Below are 10,467 nucleotides of genomic sequence, written 5' to 3' on the forward strand. Positions count from 1 at the left end.
CTGTTTCCCCAGCGCCACCTGGGTGCTGCTTCCATTCCCACTGTGATATGCCAGATGGAGATAGTGTCAGTGCTGGCCAGGCACAGAGCTGGGACGAGAAGAGTCCCGGGAGCGTTGGTGCATCAGCCGTGCCACCACAGGCTGCTCACCTGCCCTGTCCAGAAGCTGGTGCCTGCCAAAAGGGTGTCCAGTATGTGGGTAGCCATGTTGACGCAGTAGACCCCTGGATTTGTCAATGTCTTGATGGACAAGAGGATGATATGTGCCCGCTCAGAGGGCTTGAGACAATTTGCCAACACCTGCGGGATGAAGGAGAGGGAGGACTGTCACCTAGAGCATCCTGGCTGTGCAGCGAGAGCAGGACGCAGAGCCAGGCTGTGCTGGGAGGAGACCACTGGTGGGGCTCAGGGTCCTGCAGGGAACCCGAGCTCGCTGGGGCCTTTGCCTGATCCCTGCTCAGGAACAGCAGGAGCCCCATCACCCCATGCACCGGGTGTCCCTTCACTCATGCTGAGCCTCGGCCAGGAGCCAAAGGCACTTCTCACCGTGAACATCTCTCTCATGTCTCCGGTTTCCAACAGCTCGCAGTCTTGTAACCGGGCACGGGTCTCCTGGAGCAGCTCGAGCGTTGGCTCCGGCAAACAGGGGTGCCAGCCTGGGGAGCAGCAAAACCAGGGTGCTCAGAGAGGCTGCAGAGCTGGAGGTGCAGCTGAGAGCCCTGGGCTGAAAAGTCACTGGCAAAGACAGGCCTGGGGCCACACAGGTCCAGAAAGCCCAGGGAAGGCCCAGGGCTAGTGCAAGTGTGGGCGAGGGGAAATGGCTCTTGGGGCTGTGGGCAGGCAGGTTGGATGTGGCTTTCTCTTGCCAAGAAGAGTGGCCCCTGGCTGCCCATGCCCCGGGGAGCCCAGCCCCACATGACTTCTCTTACTTAGGTGGTCCAGGGTGAAGGAGTACATCTGATAGACAGCTTCTGCATCCTCATGGCGGATCCCCTCGTTCTCGCAGGTGCAGATGAGGGTGAGGTGCCCCACCATCTTCCCCATCAGCACAGTCTTCTTGCAGCACTGATGCTGGAGCCCTGGGACTTGCACAGAGCAGGAGCAGAGCTGGGGGAAGATGGGCACAAGGTCACCTGGGCACAAGGAGAGCCTCAGGTGCTCCCAGAGCAGCCAGGCAGCAGCCCAAAGCAGGGCAGGGATGCTGGCCCCAGGCTGCTGCCTGTGCCCTGGGAAAGAGCACGGACCAGGCAGGGCAGAGCCCCTGCTCCTGAGCTCCTGCAGGCCGGGTGCTGCTGAGGCTCCTGGGCACGGGGCTGGGGCACTGGGGCTGCCCAGACCAGGAGCTCAGTACCTGTGTCAGGTGACGGGTTCTGAAGACCCTGGCCAGCCGGGCAATCCGTGCCATGGCCCTCTCCTGCACCACGGCTGCCTCCGAACTGGTGAAGGGCAGCAGGAGCTGGGAGGAGAAAAGCTGTCAGTGTGCCAGAAGGTGGCACAGCACAGCAGAGCACAGCAGAGCACAGCACAGCAGAGCACAGCACAGCACAGCAGAGCACAGCACCTCGGCAGTGCCTGACACGGGGCACGTGTCCTGCTTGCCCCTCGCAGCAATGGGCTGCGGCCAGGCGGGTCCCCCACATCCCACTGCTGCTGCTGCCCTGCTGCTGTGCACTCACCACCCCTCAGCAAAGGTCCCTCCCTGCACCCAGCTCCCTGAGGATCCCGAGGCTTTGGGGTGACCCCTCCCTGGGGACCTGTGGTGGGGCTCTGGGATATGGCCCGTGAAGCCGCGGGGGGAGAGCCCCAGGGCTGGGCTCCCCTTTGCAGACAGGCAGCTGCGTCTGGAGGGCTGTGCAGTACAGGCAGTGGGTGAGGAGCAGGGTGTGCTGGGGCAGGAGAAGGGGCTCTGGCAGCAGCCAGGAGGAAGGGGCTGGGGGGGGGGCACCGCTCAAGCCGGAGGTCACTGCCCAAGGGGACCCTGTGCCAAGGCCAGACCTGGAAGATGTTCTGCAGCTCCTGGATGTCGACAGTGCACGCATCTAACATGCTGTCCATCGCGGACAGGGTCTGCAAGGGAACAGGGTCTCGAGGGCAGCCCTGGCAGCCTGGGAGAGCAGCGCAGCTTTGGCCCTGCTCTGACCAGGAAGGGGCCTCGGAACAGGGAACTCCCTGTGGCTCACACCAGGGCATACCTGGTTGTAGAGCCAAGCCTCGGGGCTCTGGCTGTCCTGCGGAGGCAGGTAGAAGATGCTGCAGAAGCAGGCTTTCAGGAGGCCGTTTTTCTCCTGCGGAAGCAGCCCCACTCTGCTGCAGAAACAAGGAAGAACTCTTTGGAGGAGGCAAGGAGGAGGCAGACCCAGGGGTTGGAGATCTGGGCTGATCCCCATGTTACCGGGCCCATCTGAACCCCTCCTGAGCCTGACCTCCCTGTGCCACCCCATGCCCTGCTGTCTGCCCCCCTCTCAGTCCCAGGTCTGTGGGTGCCCCCGGGACAGGGCTTATAGGACATTGGGCACTGGGGACGCTGAGCTGGGACTGGCAGGTACCTCATGGCAGTGATGGTCAGCATGACTTGCTGTCGCACCGTGGTGTCCAGGCGATCAATGGGCTCCTCTTGCAACAGCACCTGAGGGGCACAGCAGTGTGGATGGCTCAGGACAGGGCCGCTCCTTCATCCAGCAATAGCCCATGGGGCTGTCAGAGCCCGTCCTGGCATCCCCAACCATTAGCAGTGGTCCCAGCCGCATAGCAGGAAGGGCTGCACCCATCACAGAGCCCAGGCTGGCCAAGGGACCTGCAGCCGGGCCATGCAGGAGGCTCTGGGGCATGGCCAAGGATGCACTCCCAGAGCGACCCTTGCTCCGCTCACATTCCGTGCCTGGCTGAACCCTCTCCTGCCTCACGGCTGTGCCGCTGCCCCTGCCTCAGCCTGACTGGCCATCCCCTCACCTCGAGGGTCTCCACCAGCTCAGGCTGGTACAACAGCAGCATGCTCTGCAGGAAGGACTGCGTGGTGGTGAAGACAGTGCAGACGGTGCAGATGGACTTCAGAAACTTCTGCTTCTGGTCTTCTTGCTGCCAGCCGGGGAGGTGACAGATGGACAGACATTGTCAGGTAGGAGAGACAGAGGGGGGGTTCTTAAGAGCCCCCAGCACCTTCTGAGTATGTGATGGTGGCAGAAAGACTGTGCAGGAAACACAGGCACAGCCACATGGAAGTGGCCATGGATACCTTTGGTCTGCTCCTGATGGACGCTACGATGGTGTCCAGGGTCTCCTTTTCCTCGCTGGACAAGTGTGCAGCACAGGTGCATGAACCTGGCCAAGGGAGAGCAGGCAGCGCTGGAGGGCAGGCAGTGAGGAGTACACGAGCCCTCTGCCCAGCTTCGGGGGTGTGCCCAGCCCTGGCTCTAGGCTGGGACACGGGTGCCCCCCGTGCACCCCAGGGGCGAGGATGTGTTGCGGGAGGGCAGCAGGGGAGGGAGCCCCAGTGTGCCCCAAGGAGGAACAGCCGGCACCAGGGGGAAGAGGGAGTTCCTGGCCCAGGGATGCTGTGATGGGGCTGTCTGCTGGGATCTGCACTGCGGGGCTGATGCCTGGCTGGGGACTGCACGTGTGGGACGGGATGGGGCAGGGCAGGGTGGGCAGCCCCTGCCTGCAGCATCTGCACACTCACATTTATGCATCTCACTGTGCTTCAGCCCGGAGCTGGGAGCCGGGCCAGCTTCGTCCTCCTGCACCCAGGCCGGCCTGGGCTGGCTGGGGGGTCTCGCCTCCATCCTGAGGGAGGGAGGGAGGAAAGGGGTGAAGGTGACCCCCCTCCCCCAGAGCTGCCCTGCCAGGAATGGCGGGGCAGAGCGCTTGGGGGCTCCTTGCTCCCACCATGCCTCTGAGACACTCTGCAGGCAGGGCTGGGTGGCAGAGTGCCGCCATGTCACCCCTGCTCAAGCTCCTGACCCCCCCCTCCACAGAACCCCTCCTGTGACCCCAGAGCCCCACGGAGCCCTCCTTGCCCCAGGGCAGTGGGACTGACTCCACCTTCCTCCTTCTCCTGGCACAGAGTTGGGGTTCATCAGAGCCAGAGCACCCCTTTGTCACAACCCCACTGTCCCCTCGCTCCTGGGGTCTGGGGCCACCCGCACCTGTGGCTGGGCCTGGGCGCAGCCTGTGACCCTCAGGCACTCGAAGGCTCTTCCCTCTTCCACAGGAGGCCCTGGACACAGCCCAGGGTCTCCCCTCGCGTGAAGGCTGCTGAGCACGCAGGGATGCTGGGTGCACACCAAGCACTCGGGCACTGGTGCAGCCGCACTGACCTGGGGATGTTGGTGTCCCCCTAATATAGCCGGTCCCCTGGTTACGGTTTCCAGGGCCATCAGTAATGGGTCAATTATGACTCAGTGATGGCTCCTGCCGGGGGCACCTACCCACCTCAAGCCCAGAAACGAGGCCCGGGTGGCAGAGCCCTGGGCAGCAGGAGCGGGCTGGAGCAGGAGGGAGCAGGTTGGAGCAGGCAGCCGCCTGCTGTGGGGCTGGGGAAGGCCAGCGCTGCCTCCTCTGCCCCCAGGATCCCCCGTGGGTCAGCAGGACACGCCATGGCACTGAGCTTGTCACCGAAATCTGGCAAAGAAACTCTGTAACCAGAATGACCCGTCAGAAACCCGACGTTACTTTGTTAGGGTACCGGGTGCACGGGGACTCACTCTGCCTGACACACACACCGAGAAGGAGCAGTTTACAGCTTGTTATAAAAATATCGTCTTAGCCATGATCTAATCCAATTCATTTTATTTACAGTTGATTAATATCGAGAGGCCCTAAAGAGGATTCTGCCCTAAAGAGGATTCCCACATATGAATAGCAGAAATAGAAAAGGTATCCTTTTTTTCTGGACTATTAAGGTTTTTGGGTTTTGGTTTGGGTTTTTTTGTTTGTTTTTGCATAGTGATTATCATGATTCACCTTTATATAATTTAAATGGAAACATTGAAAAGTTTTTTCTTAACTTATTCATAGAAGACCTTATTGTCATGTAGCATTTGTCTTACACACACCACAATTAATAATGTATGTATGGGCCTGAAAAGGTCTTCTAAACCCCAGTTTATAAATGTAGAACGTTCATTGCAACATGAACAGAAAACTCAGAGGAGATATATCACCGGGTTTGTTTGGGTTCTTTTTTTAATAGGTTTTATAAGAGAAGTTAAAATAATTTGCTGTTTGTGGAAGAGGTGAAACTCAGTTTTTAGAACTAAATATGTTGTTTTAATGTCAGAATTTTCATCAGAACTTACCTGTTTTTAAAAAGCTTCCATTCTGAATGACTGGTTGAAGACCTATTGGGATTTTTTATTTGTTGGTGCCCCCAGGCAAGGATATGCTTATGTACTGGGGGGGTTGAGTTAAAGGTGGTGCAGATTTCAATGGAGAGATACGTTTTGCAAAACCAACAGCTCTGATCTCAGCATAAAATCAGGTCAAGAAAATAAGCATATAATTCTGTCAACTGTTCCCCTTCCACCTCCCCCACTGGGACAGAGATTGGATGTTCTAGTAATAGGATTTGTCTGCAAATTGCTTTTTTTAATACTATTTGTTGATATCTGAATGATGGGGCTTTAGTGCAAAATCACTACAGTTAACAGCTTGAAAGCAAATATATGCTGGAGAAATGCCAAAGGACTGTTTTAGGATTTTATGTTTCTTTAGATAACAGCATATCCCTACATAGAGAAAGCCATAACTGTTCCAAATTCTTCTTAGTAACAAAGACTTCAGCCCTCAGTAGAAGAAAATAGTTGGTTCTTAACATGAAGTTATATGACAGTCTAGAAAGAAACTTTGACACTCTTTTATGCAGGGTGAATAGTGTGCTATGTCTTTTCTTAGGGCACAGAAAGTGTGGTCAATAATTGGTGGAGAAATACTCTCTTCTTGCACGGTCATTGAGTAGTGGTGATACTTTGAATATCCATCAGGTGGCAGTGTAAAGTGTGAAATAACGCTACCTGCTCTGTTCAGTTACTCTGCAAACTACCAAGTTAGTCGTAACACGTTTGGCTTCTCTATGATACAAAAATCCTTGTCACTAGAACGTGTGTAGCGCAGAAGTGTCAGATTTGCACTGGATTAAGGACACTGTTGAATACGTAGATGTATAATGATTTGGGAATTTGTTAGAAGTCTCAGGTTGGTAGGGGTTTGGGTGAACTTTAAAGAAATGCTGTATATTTACATTTGTTTATTAAATATGGGAAAGACTGGGGGGATTTGTAGTTGGTTGGTTGGTTTTGTTGGCTCCCTCCCAGTCTGGGAAGAAGCTGAGAACTCTGCTGTGGAATAGCAGACTTCCTATTTTGTTAGTGGTACTGTTGGCAATTTTTTAGTGTAAGTGAAAAAAGGTTAATACAAGTGTAACAATGACAGGAAAAATAATGATCATCAGATGGGTCAAGTGATGTCAAAAATTACATCCTCAAACATACTGATACAAGGAGGCACAAAATGTAATCAGTTCTAAGTAGTGATAAGTTTGATGGCTTTGTAATGGAAAGTAACCGTTTTGGCTGAAGGGAGTTGACTTAGTTTCAGGTCCTCAGAACCTCAGTACAAAAGGTGTGAGAAAAGCAGAATGGAAAACAGGACCTGGGGGTGAGGAGTACCTGGGACTAGCTGATGGCCAGGATGGGAGCAGTTAAACTAACTGGTAAGTATAAGGACAGGATGATTGCTATGTCTGTAATGTTAATTAAGCTGGGAAAAGTAAATGACCCTTAAAGACCACCATCATATTATTGTAAACTTTCTGGAAATGATGTAATATGCCCGGTGACCATATAGGGATGGCCTGTAGAGCAATAGGGGACACGTTAGGAGGAGCTATCCCCCGTGCCTCCCGGCGCCGCAATAAAGAATACCTGCTTGTCAGCTTGAAACTCTGTTGGCGAGTTTGTTCATGGAGTTTTCTCTGAATCAATACATAGGAAGTTAATGGCAAAGCCTGAAATAGATCTGACTTTCTTATTCTCATACCTGTGTTATTTTCTTGAGGATATGCTTGTAGGTAGAGGAAACAAAAGCAGTATTTCTGTTAGTATTTTGTTTTAAGGCAAATATCCTTTGCCTTATTATGCTTTCTGCTGATGCATGAGAATTTGATTTGTCACCTACCTTATGAGACTGGATTGTGAGTGTATGCACACACACAGTACCTGCTTTAGTTCTTCCTACTGTTTTTCTGAGCTCTTTAAAATAATGAGCTTTCTGTTTAATGAAAGGTAAAATTTAGTGCAATGAAATTTGAAGGATAAATGTTCAAGTTAGGGATTATCCTTTTGCATTACTCTTCCTGTATTTTTAAATGCTTTTTGTAACGTTGGCGTGGAAGCACATGGCTATTTCCATTTCCGAATTTCATTTCATACCAAAAATGACATCATTACCCCATTGTAGTATCTTTAGAAGTTAAAAGGAATGATTAACCAGAGGAATGGATCTGTTAAAATGGATAGCGTGGATGTTGGCTTTATCTGCCAGACTGTTTAGCCCATGGACCCACCTTATGAGGTTGAACTGATGTTGTATTACTGCAAGCTTGGTCTTACCTGCATACAAAAATGTGCTTGTACTCATTTGTTTGGCATTGTGACACTAGCGAAGCATGATGTGGTGTTTTAAAGTCTGGAAAAAGATAAAACATGGGGGGCGGGGGGGAGGAGGAAGCATCTCGGAGAGTGCTGAAGAGCAGTTTAAATGTCAGACATTATCATATCTAAGCAAAGCTGGTTTTATTCAATAGGTTTTACATTGAATGTGTTCTCTGGGCCCTGCTAATGCATACAGTGTGTTTATGACCTGTAAAAGTTCTATTAAATGTTTGGCAAACATCAACCTGCCTGTTTTAAGTGATACCTTGTTTATGAATGTATGTAATGTGGAGATGCAGTCCTGGAATCAGCAAATGAAGCCTTGTTTTTTGCCCTTTGCAGCACAATGGCCAGCAATGTGGACTTGTCAATGGAAATTATATATGACAAGGGTGTCGTGGTTTAAACCAAGTCCCCCAACTCCCGGAGAGTTAGAAAGGAGAATCCAAAGAATGTAGCCCCCACGGATTGAGATAAGAACGGTTTAATTGCTAAGGCATAACACAAAACCCCTACTGCCATTTACTACTACAAATAATAATGATACAGCAAACAGCAAGTGAAAAGAATACAACACCCCACCAGCCACCGACCCATAACTCACTCCACCCTGCCCGGCTGAGCACCATGTGCTCCCTCCTCCATTTTTCTCCAGAGCTCCACACCCTGCTTTCTCTTTCCCAGTATGCATCCTGGGCATCACGTGCTATGGTATGGAATACCTCATTGACTAGCCTGGGTCAGGTGTCCTGTCTCTCCTTCCTCCCGGACTCCCCTCCCACCTGGCTGGAAAAAACCTTGAACAAAAAACACCCTCAAAACATGCTCAAACCATGACAAAGGGTAACATGAATTTTGAGAATGCCCAGTAGTTTATGAGAAAGGGAAATGCAAGTAAGGTGACAAAATCAAAGCTCTAGCTGTTACTAGAGACCTCAGCTGTTGAACTTCCTTTACCTACTTCATACTTAACAGTCAAGATAAAAATAGCTGTTAAGGTACTTGACAGAAGTAGGTGGATGAAGCCAATTCCAGAATCTATTTGGTGAATTAAAAAAGTGATGTGATAACTGACACATTGTTCTGAACAGCTCTTATGGGTGTCCTGGAGTATTAATACCAGGTTTTGTCTTCTGAAAAGAATCCCATTACTTTAATGGAATATGCTAATGCACTCAAAAACCTTGAAATGGGTGCAAGCAGTGTAGGTATTTAAAAGCACATAGCTGTGATTTTTTGGGGGTATTTGGGAAGATGTGAATGCTGTGAAGCCTGGAATGGTACTGGCATGATGGTTCTGTAGAGGTTTTAAAAGCAGATTGCATCGAGGTTGCAGTATTCTTACTCCATTCTTATTGTTTCTGATGTTGATTTTTCTCTGCATACAACATTGCTGTGCTTTGTGGGGAGTGAAGGCCATAAGATTTGCATGAAAAACAGTCTGGGAATGAGCTCTGACGCCTTAATGCTTAAACAAGGCCTGGGGCGATAAACTGGACCGTTTAAGCACAAGAAAGGTCCGAAAAGAAGCCTTGAGGGGATGGGCAGGGATGTAGTTATGGGGGAGTCTCTGTCTGTTGGAGCCAGGTGATTTGGGGGTTGCCAGGGGGTCTGAAACGGTGGGGTGAAGATGCTGCCATCTGGACAACGTGTGCTCAGCATTGTGATTGGACTGTTTACTTGGAGAGCTTTACTGGGGCCAGAGACTGAACGTGGCATGTTTGTGCAGGTGGGGAAAGTACTGAACAGGAAGATAAAAAGGGCTTGATTGTAATAAAGTTGGATTTAAGTCTCCTCATCAACTTGAGTCCCTGTTGTGATACGCCATAGTTCTTGGTTTTACTGAACATAAAAGGAAAGCTACAGCCATGACAAAAGATTAATTGCAAAACCAGATTTCCTTTTATGAAAGATTGTTATAAAAATATTGTCTTAGCCATGATCTAATCCAATTCATTTTATTTACAGTTGATTAGTATCGAGAGGCAATAAGCAAGCAGCGCTGGGTGCGCAGGGGAGTCTCCGCTCCACCAGGGACACACACCGGGATCTTTGGAGTACAGTCTCTTATACTTCTCAGTCTTGGGTTTTAGCCAATCCTGTTGTCTTCTTTACCCGAATGTCGACGTGGCCCTTTCCTTTGTTCTTTTCTTGTTTGCTGGGGTCTTTTTCCGGTGAAGACGTTGCTGAACTTTCTTAGTAATGTATTAACAGAAAAACACTTTCAAGCTTAACCGTAGTCTTAACATTTTGTTCTATGCCTTATATGGTTATTTGCCTAGTACCCAAGTTTGCAGCATCCTGTAACAAGATGTATCTCTTGGTTATCTGACCTCCTTAAGCCAGTCAAACCGTTAAACAAAAGCATCTTTGAAAAACCAAGCGATTGATTAGGAGAGATTATCCCCTTTGTTTCCCCTTCCCTTTCATCATTGTATTGACAGGAGCACTTATCGTAGTCATGGTCACAAAGGAGGGCTGGTTTCACACAAAGTGCAATGGCGACAAGGACTCCTAAGTTCCTGACACGAATCATTCCTGTATATTTCACAAAGATGCATTTAAAACAATGGCCTTCTGGTACAAAAAATCCCCTAGGAGCTGTAGAATTAATCTGGAACAACACCCCCAAAGAAAAAATGCACTTTTTGCTGGAGGTTGGTACACCATGTTCTAATGTCTCATGGTTTGCAAAAAAGGTTTTGAGTTACCACATGAAATCAATTTAGGCACATGTGAGACATTTTATTGTAGAGTTAATCAAAGAAGTATTATGTAATATCTGATTGGGGAACATATACATCATCTTTGGTTTAGCTTTT

The sequence above is a fragment of the Melopsittacus undulatus genome, chromosome 9 (assembly GCF_012275295.1).
Source record: "Melopsittacus undulatus isolate bMelUnd1 chromosome 9, bMelUnd1.mat.Z, whole genome shotgun sequence".
NCBI classification, from domain to species: domain Eukaryota; kingdom Metazoa; phylum Chordata; class Aves; order Psittaciformes; family Psittaculidae; genus Melopsittacus; species Melopsittacus undulatus.